Source organism: Halichoeres trimaculatus, unplaced genomic scaffold (genome assembly GCF_033239565.1).
Source record: "Halichoeres trimaculatus isolate MK-OKI-2021-1 unplaced genomic scaffold, fHalTri1.1 fHalTri1_scaffold_44, whole genome shotgun sequence".
Classification (NCBI taxonomy): domain Eukaryota; kingdom Metazoa; phylum Chordata; class Actinopteri; order Labriformes; family Labridae; genus Halichoeres; species Halichoeres trimaculatus.
The window spans coordinates 356,122-365,253 of record NW_027437223.1 but is presented as its reverse complement, the minus strand read 5'-3'; the positions used below and the strand labels follow the sequence as shown (position 1 = coordinate 365,253).

General features: G+C 45.2%; 1 non-coding gene across 1 annotated transcript; it reads left to right on the top strand.

The window, feature by feature from the left end:
* On the top strand, positions 1-153 carry LOC141786582 (5.8S ribosomal RNA). Its single transcript, XR_012597848.1, has one exon. It is a non-coding gene; the product is annotated as a 5.8S ribosomal RNA (ribosomal RNA).
* Positions 154-9,132: the final 8,979 nt, after the last annotated feature.

Below are 9,132 nucleotides of genomic sequence, written 5' to 3'. Positions count from 1 at the left end.
AACTCTTAGCGGTGGATCACTCGGCTCGTGCGTCGATGAAGAACGCAGCTAGCTGTGAGAACTAATGTGAATTGCAGGACACATTGATCATCGACACTTCGAACGCACCTGGCGGCTCCGGGGTATCTCGGAGCCACGCCTGTCTGAGGGTCCCTTTCGACATCACTCGGGGAGGAGCCCGCTCCCCCCCCCCCCGCAGCTGGGGGCGTCGCAGGCGGGGCCCCCCCCGCCTTCGTCCCCCTAAGGCCAGACCTCCCCCGCCACCCTGTCGACTCGGGCCGCCCCCCCCGCCCTGTACTCTACCCCCAGCCCCTTCCTCGGCGGCGTCCGCGGCGCGGCTGCCGGTGGACCCGACCATCCTTGGCCGACCGGGCCGCCGCGGCCGAGGCGAGAGGGCGAGGGATCCGGTGGGGGGGGGGTGTTGGGGGCGGCGCGGACCGAGGAGGCCGGGGAGCCACGCGAGCCCTCCCCTCGAGCCCGCCCGTCGGCGGGTTTTTTCCTCGGCGGGAGGCCGCGCCGGAGGGGCGTCCCCCCTTTCCGCTTCTTTTTCGACCACGACCTCAGCTCAGACGAGACCACCCGCCGAATTTAAGCATATTACTAAGCGGAGGAAAAGAAACTAACCAGGATTCCCCCAGTAGCGGCGAGCGAAGAGGGAAGAGCCCAGCGCCGAATCCCCGGCCGCGCGCCGGTCGAGGGAAATGTGGCGTACGGAAGAGCGACCCCCCCGGGCGTCGCCAAGGGGGCCCGAGTCCTTCTGATCGAGGCCCTGCCCGCGGACGGTGTGAGGCCGGTGGGGGCCCCCGCGGCGCCCGGACGCGCTCTTTCCCGGAGTCGGGTTGCTTGGGAATGCAGCCCAAAGCGGGTGGTAAACTCCATCTAAGGCTAAATACGGGCACGAGACCGATAGCGAACAAGTACCGTGAGGGAAAGTTGAAAAGAACTTTGAAGAGAGAGTTCAACAGGGCGTGAAACCGTTGAGAGGTAAACGGGCGGGGTCCGCTCAGTCCCCGGGGGATTCAGCCCGGCGGGGCGGGCGGGAGCTCGGCGCACGGGGATCCCCACTCTCCTCCCCCTCCTCCGGGCGGGGTAGAGGTTTGGGAACCCTGCCCGGGCCCGCCGCCCCCCGCCCGGTGCACTGTCGCCCCGGCGGCGCGCCGCGACCGGCTCCGGGTCGGCCAGGAAGGGCTCGGGGGCGAAGGTGGCTCTGGGGAACTAGACCCTCCCCCGGGTCTTTACAGCGACCCCCTCGCCCCGAAACGTCGCCGCTTCCCGGGGCCGCGGTCTCCAAAGCGCTCGCCGCGCCCTCTCGTCGCCGCGGGGTCCCGGGCGCCTCGGTCCGTCCCCCCCCCCAGCCCCCTCTCCCCCGCTTTCGGGCGGTGTGGGGGGGGTTGGTTGGGGTGGTCGGGCCGGGTGCGCCCGGGGCTCCCCCGCGGAGGACGGGCCGGGGCCCCCCGCCCCCGGCGCGGATGTCCCTTCGACCGGCGCGGCGCTGTCCCCAGCCCGCGCCGACCGCGCCGCGCCGCCCGGGCGGGGATCGGCCCACGACGAGGGCGCCAAGGGTCTGCGGCGACGGTCGGCCACCCGCCCGACCCGTCTTGAAACACGGACCAAGGAGTCTAACGCGCGCGCGAGTCAGAGGGCTCGCCCGGAAACCCCACGGCGCAATGAAAGTGAGGGCCGGCGCGCGCCGGCCGAGGTGGGATCCCGGCCCCCCGTCCCGCGGGGCCTCGGGCGCACCACCGGCCCATCTCGCCCGCTCCGTCGGGGAGGTGGAGCGTGACCGCGCGCGATAGGACCCGAAAGATGGTGAACTATGCCTGGGCAGGGCGAAGCCAGGGGAAACTCTGGTGGAGGCCCGCCGCGGTCCTGACGTGCAAATCGGTGGTCCGACCCGGGTATAGGGGCGAAAGACTAATCGAACCGTCTAGTAGCTGGTTCCCTCCGAAGTTTCCCTCAGGACAGATAGGGAAAGATCCCATTTTGACCCCTTAAGTAAATTTGGGCTACCCGCATTTCACAGTCTTCCACCAGGTGGCCTTTAACCGTTTCGAGCTCCAATTTGGGTGCCTAATTTTCTATTCGGGCTACCTCCTCCGGGCACGCCCCCGGGAACCCCTTGCTTCCGTTTGGGGCACTCTTTTCACTTTGGGGGACCTTTTGAGGGACATTTCTCCAAATTACTGGGATGACTCCCGGGGGTGCCAGAGTCAATTTGGGGGGCTTTTTTTCACTTTGGGGGACCTTTTTCGGGACATTTCCCCACATTGCTGGGATGACTCCCGGGGGTGCCAGAGTCAATTTGGGGGACTTTTTTTCACTTCCGGGGACCTTTTTCGGGACATTTCCCCACATTGCTGGGATGACTCCCGGGGGTGCCAGAGTCAATTTGGGGGACTTTTTTTCACTTTGGGGGACCTTTTTCGGGACATTTCCCCACATTGCTGGGATGACTCCCGGGGGTGCCAGAGTCAATTTGGGGGAACTTTTTTCACTTCCGGGGACCTTTTTCGGGACATTTCTCCACATTGCTGGGATGACTCCCGGGGGTGCCAGAGTCAATTTGGGGGACTTCTTTTCACTTCCGGGGACCTTTTTCGGGACATTTCCCCACATTGCTGGGATGACTCCCGTGGGTGCCAGAGTCAATTTGGGGGACTTTTTTTCACTTCCGGGGACCTTTTTCGGGACATTTCCCCACATTGCTGGGATGACTCCCGGGGGTGCCAGAGTCAATTTGGGGGACTTTTTTTCACTTCTGGGGACCTTTTTCGGGACATTTGTCCCCATTGCTGGGATGACTCCTGGCAGTACCCCATTCAATTTGGGGGACTTTTTTTCCACTTTTGACCACTTTTTGTCAGAAAGGCCTCCCGATCAGTCCGTTGGCACTGGGCAGGTACCTGCCCACATTTCAAAGAACTTTTTTCCCACTCGGGGGAATTTTTTTCCCTGCCTTCTTGTAAGGGTTTCCCTTTGGAGACGGACCTTCAGGGCGTTAACCAACACACAGTCACAACAAAGAATTTGTCAAAAGACCTTTTTGATTTGTGCAATGAACTAATTCATTTATAAAATCTTCTCCTATTCAAAAGTCACCTTACATAATTCAACAATTGATATTATACAAAAATTTGCTGTTTGAAGTTAATTAAGTCATTTTCGGCTGCTTTTTCTCTTCAAAAAGGAGCCCAAAATGGATAAAAGACTAAGTCATTTAGGGCTAATTATTTCAATAGGAAAAGTAGCTCAAAATGACTTCATTTTTGAAAAGTAGCCCAAAATGACTTCAATTCGGGCTACTTTCCCCATTCAAAAAGTAGCCCAAATTGACTGGATCACAAAGTCAATTTGGGCTACTTTTCCCATTGAAAAAGTAGCCCAAAATGAATTAACCACAGATGGACATCTATGTGGTCTTTGAACATGTCAGAGTCATTTTGGGCAAATTTGAGTCATTTTGGGCTACTTTTCCTATTAAAATAATAGCCCAAATTGAAGAAATCACTAAGTAAATTTGGGCTACTTTTTCAATGGGAAAAGTAGCCCAAATTGACTTTGTGATCCAGTCAATTTGGGCTACTTTTCAAAATTCAAAAAGTAGCCCAAATTGACTCAATCACAAAGTCAATTTGGGCTACTTTTCCCATTGAAAAAGTAGCCCAAAATGAATTAACCACAGATGGACATCTATGTGGTCTTTGAACATGACAGAGTCATTTTGGGCAAATTTGAGTCATTTTGGGCTACTTTTCCTATTAAAATAATAGCCCAAATTGAAGAAATCACTAAGTAAATTTGGGCTACTTTTTCAATGGGAAAAGTAGCCCAAATTGACTTTGTGATCCAGTCAATTTGGGCTACTTTTCAAAATTCAAAAAGTAGCCCAAATTGACTCAATCACAAAGTCAATTTGGGCTACTTTTCCCATTGAAAAAGTAGCCCAAAATGAATTAACCACAGATGGACATCTATGTGGTCTCTGAAGATATCAGGGTCATTTTGGGCAAATTTAAGTCATTTTGGGCTACTTTTCCTATTAAAATAATAGCCCAAATTGAAGAAATCACTAAGTAAATTTGGGCTACTTTTTCAATGGGAAAAGTAGCCCAAATTGACTTTGTGATCCAGTCATTTTGGGCTACTTTTCGAAAATCAAAAAGTAGCCCAAATTGACTCAATCACAAAGTCAATTTGGGCTACTTTTCCCATTGAAAAAGTAGCCCAAAATGAATTAACCACAGATGGACATCTATGTGGTCTTTGAACATGACAGAGTCATTTTGGGCAAATTTGAGTCATTTTGGGCTACTTTTCCTATTAAAATAATAGCCCAAATTGAAGAAATCACTAAGTAAATTTGGGCTACTTTTTCAATGGGAAAAGTAGCCCAAATTGACTTTGTGATCCAGTCAATTTGGGCTACTTTTCAAAATTCAAAAAGTAGCCCAAATTGACTCAATCACAAAGTCAATTTGGGCTACTTTTCCCATTGAAAAAGTAGCCCAAAATGAATTAACCACAGATGGACATCTATGTGGTCTTTGAACATGACAGAGTCATTTTGGGCAAATTTGAGTCATTTTGGGCTACTTTTCCTATTAAAATAATAGCCCAAATTGAAGAAATCACTAAGTAAATTTGGGCTACTTTTTCAATGGGAAAAGTAGCCCAAATTGACTTTGTGATCCAGTCAATTTGGGCTACTTTTCAAAATTCAAAAAGTAGCCCAAATTGACTCAATCACAAAGTCAATTTGGGCTACTTTTCCCATTGAAAAAGTAGCCCAAAATGAATTAACCACAGATGGACATCTATGTGGTCTCTGAAGATATCAGGGTCATTTTGGGCAAATTTAAGTCATTTTGGGCTACTTTTCCTATTAAAATAATAGCCCAAATTGAAGAAATCACTAAGTAAATTTGGGCTACTTTTTCAATGGGAAAAGTAGCCCAAATTGACTTTGTGATCCAGTCATTTTGGGCTACTTTTCGAAAATCAAAAAGTAGCCCAAATTGACTCAATCACAAAGTCAATTTGGGCTACTTTTCCCATTGAAAAAGTAGCCCAAAATGAATTAACCACAGATGGACATCTATGTGGTCTTTGAACATGACAGAGTCATTTTGGGCATATTTGAGTCATTTTGGGCTACTTTTCCTATTAAAATAATAGCCCAAATTGACTGGATCACTAAGTAAATTTGGGCTACTTTTTCAATGGGAAAAGTAGCCCAAATTGACTTTGTGATCCAGTCATTTTGGGCTACTTTTCAAAATTCAAAAAGTAGCCCAAATTGACTGGATCACAAAGTCAATTTGGGCTACTTTTCCCATTGAAAAAGTAGCCCAAAATGAATTAACCACAGATGGACATCTATGTGGTCTTTGAACATGACAGAGTCATTTTGGGCAAATTTGAGTCATTTTGGGCTACTTTTCCTATTAAAATAATAGCCCAAATTGAAGAAATCACTAAGTAAATTTGGGCTACTTTTTCAATGGGAAAAGTAGCCCAAATTGACTTTGTGATCCAGTCAATTTGGGCTACTTTTCGAAAATCAAAAAGTAGCCCAAATTGACTCAATCACAAAGTCAATTTGGGCTACTTTTCCCATTGAAAAAGTAGCCCAAAATGAATTAACCACAGATGGACATCTATGTGGTCTTTGAACATGACAGAGTCATTTTGGGCAAATTTGAGTCATTTTGGGCTACTTTTCCTATTAAAATAATAGCCCAAATTGAAGAAATCACTAAGTAAATTTGGGCTACTTTTTCAATGGGAAAAGTAGCCCAAATTGACTTTGTGATCCAGTCAATTTGGGCTACTTTTCGAAAATCAAAAAGTAGCCCAAATTGACTGGATCACAAAGTCAATTTGGGCTACTTTTCCCATTGAAAAAGTAGCCCAAAATGAATTAACCACAGATGGACATCTATGTGGTCTTTGAAGATGTCAGAGTCATTTTGAGCAAATTTGAGTCATTTTGGGCTACTTTTCCTATTAAAATAATAGCCCAAATTGAAGAAATCACTAAGTAAATTTGGGCTACTTTTTCAATGGGAAAAGTAGCCCAAATTGACTTTGTGATCCAGTCAATTTGGGCTACTTTTCGAAAATCAAAAAGTAGCCCAAATTGACTCAATCACAAAGTCAATTTGGGCTACTTTTCCCATTGAAAAAGTAGCCCAAAATGAATTAACCACAGATGGACATCTATGTGGTCTTTGAACATGACAGAGTCATTTTGGGCAAATTTGAGTCATTTTGGGCTACTTTTCCTATTAAAATAATAGCCCAAATTGAAGAAATCACTAAGTAAATTTGGGCTACTTTTTCAATGGGAAAAGTAGCCCAAATTGACTTTGTGATCCAGTCAATTTGGGCTACTTTTCGAAAATCAAAAAGTAGCCCAAATTGACTCAATCACAAAGTCAATTTGGGCTACTTTTCCCATTGAAAAAGTAGCCCAAAATGAATTAACCACAGATGGACAGCTATGTGGTCTTTGAACATGACAGAGTCATTTTGGGCAAATTTGAGTCATTTTGGGCTACTTTTCCTATTAAAATAATAGCCCAAATTGAAGAAATCACTAAGTAAATTTGGGCTACTTTTTCAATGGGAAAAGTAGCCCAAATTGACTTTGTGATCCAGTCAATTTGGGCTACTTTTGAAAATTCAAAAAGTAGCCCAAATTGACTCAATCACAAAGTCAATTTGGGCTACTTTTCCCATTGAAAAAGTAGCCCAAAATGAATTAACCACAGATGGACATCTATGTGGTCTTTGAAGATGTCAGAGTCATTTGGGGCAAATTTGAGTCATTTTGGGCTACTTTTCCTATTAAAATAATGGCCCAAATTGAAGAAATCACTAAGTAAATTTGGGCTACTTTTTCAATGGGAAAAGTAGCCCAAATTGACTTTGTGATCCAGTCAATTTGGGCTACTTTTGAAAATTCAAAAAGTAGCCCAAATTGACTGGATCACAAAGTCAATTTGGGCTACTTTTCCCATTGAAAAAGTAGCCCAAAATGAATTAACCACAGATGGACATCTATGTGGTCTTTGAACATGACAGAGTCATTTTGGGCAAATTTGAGTCATTTGGGGCTACTTTTTCTATTAAAATAATAGCCCAAATTGAAGAAATCACTAAGTAAATTTGGGCTACTTTTTCAATGGGAAAAGTAGCCCAAATTGACTTTGTGATCCAGTCAATTTGGGCTACTTTTCAAAATTCAAAAAGTAGCCCAAATTGACTCAATCACAAAGTCAATTTGGGCTACTTTTCCCATTGAAAAAGAAGCCCAAAATGAATTAACCACAGATGGACATCTATGTGGTCTTTGAACATGACAGAGTCATTTTGGGCAAATTTGAGTCATTTGGAGCTACTTTTTCTATTAAAATAATAGCCCAAATTGAAGAAATCACTAAGTAAATTTGGGCTACTTTTTCAATGGGAAAAGTAGCCCAAATTGACTTTGTGATCCAGTCAATTTGGGCTACTTTTCAAAATTCAAAAAGTAGCCCAAATTGACTCAATCACAAAGTCAATTTGGGCTACTTTTCCCATTGAAAAAGTAGCCCAAAATGAATCAACCACAGATGGACATCTATGTGGTCTTTGAAGATGTCAGAGTCATTTTGGGCAAATTTGAGTCATTTGGGGCTACTTTTCCTATTAAAATAATAGCCCAAATTGAAGAAATCACTAAGTAAATTTGGGCTACTTTTTCAATGGGAAAAGTAGCCCAAGTTGACTTTGTGATCCAGTCAATTTGGGCTACTTTTCAAAATTCAAAAAGTAGCCCAAATTGACTCAATCACAAAGTCAATTTGGGCTACTTTTCCCATTGAAAAAGTAGCCCAAAATGAATCAACCATTGATGCACATCTATGTGATGTTCCGAAAATGACTTTGTCATTTTTGTAGACTTTTTCAATTGAAAAAATGATACCTTTAAATTCATTAAAAATCAATGCTTTCACCTAGGAGGCTGAAATTACAGTATGTTCATCGTGAGTACATGTCGAATCAGTGTGCAAAAGATTGTAGATGTGCGACATTTCTAAAGGTCAAAGGTCAGGGACAAGCACATCTGAGGCCTTCATTTCATCCCTTTAAATTCATTAAAAATCAATGCTTTGACTTAGGAGGCTGAAAATACAGTATGTTTATACTGAATTGGCGTCGAACAAATGGGTATAAGGGTCATACCTGAAATCCTTGTGCAAAGTTGCTCCAGACCCCTAATTCAATATGGGAGCCTTTTTGATCCATGAAAGTAGCCCAAATTTAAACAAGGGTTTCCCGCCCTTTTTTCCCTCCTTTTTAATTTTTTTTTTAAAGAAAACTAAAAAACTTGGGAACTTGCTTTTTTCACAGTCTTGTAGAGGGGCCTAAGCCTGACCAGTGTGCAAAATTTGGGATCTCTCAGGCCCCTGGGGGCCTCGTGAGGCCAGAGAACAGGGACGAGCTCATCTGAGGCCTTCATTTCATCCCTTTAAATTCATTAAAAATCAGTGCTTTGACCTAGGAGGCTGAAATTACAGTATGTTCAATGTGAGAACAGGTAGAATCAGTATGCAAAAGATTGTAGATGTGCGACATTTCTAAAGGTCAAAGGTCAGGGACAAGCACATCTGAGGCCTTCATTTCATCCCTTTAAATTCATTAAAAATCAATGCTTTGACTTAGGAGGCTGAAAATACAGTATGTTTACCCTGAATTGGTGTGGAACAAATGGGTGTAAGGCTCATACCTGAAATCCTTGTGCAAAGTTGCCCCAGACCCTTAATTCAATATGGGAGCCTTTTTGATCCATGAAAGTAACCCAAATTTAAACAAGGGTTTCCCGCCCTTTTTTCCCTCATTTTTAATATTTTGAATTAAAATACTTCTTTTAGAGATATTGCTTTGATTTTTGAATATAGTGCATAATTTAACATGCTTTACATGACTGTTTTGGTCCCATCTCATTCGGCCAATCAGAAAGCTACTTAGCTTCCTAGACCAGTTAGGAACTTGGGGCTTTTATATCATGACCCTTGTCTAAAATGAAGCTCAGACCTCAAGTTTCAAATGATTTGACCCATTTTTGTGGCAACGGCGAGCCGCCAA